Genomic DNA, 1,228 nt, shown 5'->3' on the forward strand with positions numbered 1-1,228 from the left:
TCCGCATAACTTTCGATATCCTCGTCTCATTCTCCCGATATCACGCTCAGGCATACCTCGCACCACCTGCCCCGGCAATAAATGATGCTCGTTCGGTGCTGGTTTGTCTGGGTTAGTGTACTTACAGGCGCCCGGGGCCGTTGTTTTCGTTTTTTTTGGGGCCCTAGAATACGCTCTATATATTTATTGTCATTTTACGAGGGGTTTGTCCGCTTTTGGATGGTTCAAAGTGGGTGACAGAGCGGTGGAGGGAGTACCGGACCAAGGAGGCCAAACATAGACGGTCATTTTATCAACACCAGGCATTTCTTTGCCCACTAACGTGCGTCTATTAAAAGAGCAACTTATACTCCTTGTACTTGACCGCTAGCCGTGAGCGTCGAACGTGCGCAACTACCGTCGCTCACTTTGACGTCTGCAAACGTATTTGCCCTAAACTACCGACTGGCGACCGTGGGGCCGCAGAGGCCGAAGTCTCAACTTTGTAACAAGTTGGAAACGTGCGGGACTTTGCGGTCCTTTCGAGGCGAGGCCCGATGGGTCGCTAAGTCCAGCCCCGCTTTTCGCTGCCGTTGCACTGCGTGCGGGTAAGTTGTCACTTACCCGTCTGCGCAACCTTTGGCAAAAACTCGAAAGTTCGGGCATCACACTGCCCGGCGCATTTCTTAATGTGCGCTTTGCGTGATGTAATACAACATTTGTTTGGTTTTTCTTACGTGGTTTAGTCTTAAAGTTGCTTAATACGACTCATACCCTTTAATGTTTTATTGTTTTATGGATTAAAAGCCTTCGGGATATTCGCGGCGCCGGACAAAAGGGATAAAAAAGCTGCCGACGCCGAATTATCTGACCACGCCCGGATTTAGATTTGCCTAAAAATGTCGATTGCCGGTGTGCGAAATTGAGATACCCGGATACTACCGGCCAGGCGGGCCTGGGGGGTGGAAATTCGCCGGGCCCAAGCGTCCGTCCTTCTCGAACCTCCGGGCCTTTTTCTTCACTTGTCCTCGCGCGTTTTCATTGTTCACCTTTGCTATCACGCATACGGCGACGACGCCGAATATACGTCCCCGCAAATAGTCAGGGACTTTTCATCGCCCTATATGTTTTTACTTGGTTGCCAACACCTCGTCACCTTCCGTTGCCCGGACGTTCCTAGTACAGATCACCAATTTAAGACGAAACTCAGCCGGCATAATAGCATTTTCGAGGGTTTTTGCGTCCTGTA

The sequence above is a fragment of the Notothenia coriiceps genome, unplaced genomic scaffold (assembly GCF_000735185.1).
Source record: "Notothenia coriiceps isolate Sejong01 unplaced genomic scaffold, NC01 NC01_scaffold00017074, whole genome shotgun sequence".
Lineage (NCBI taxonomy): Eukaryota > Metazoa > Chordata > Actinopteri > Perciformes > Nototheniidae > Notothenia > Notothenia coriiceps.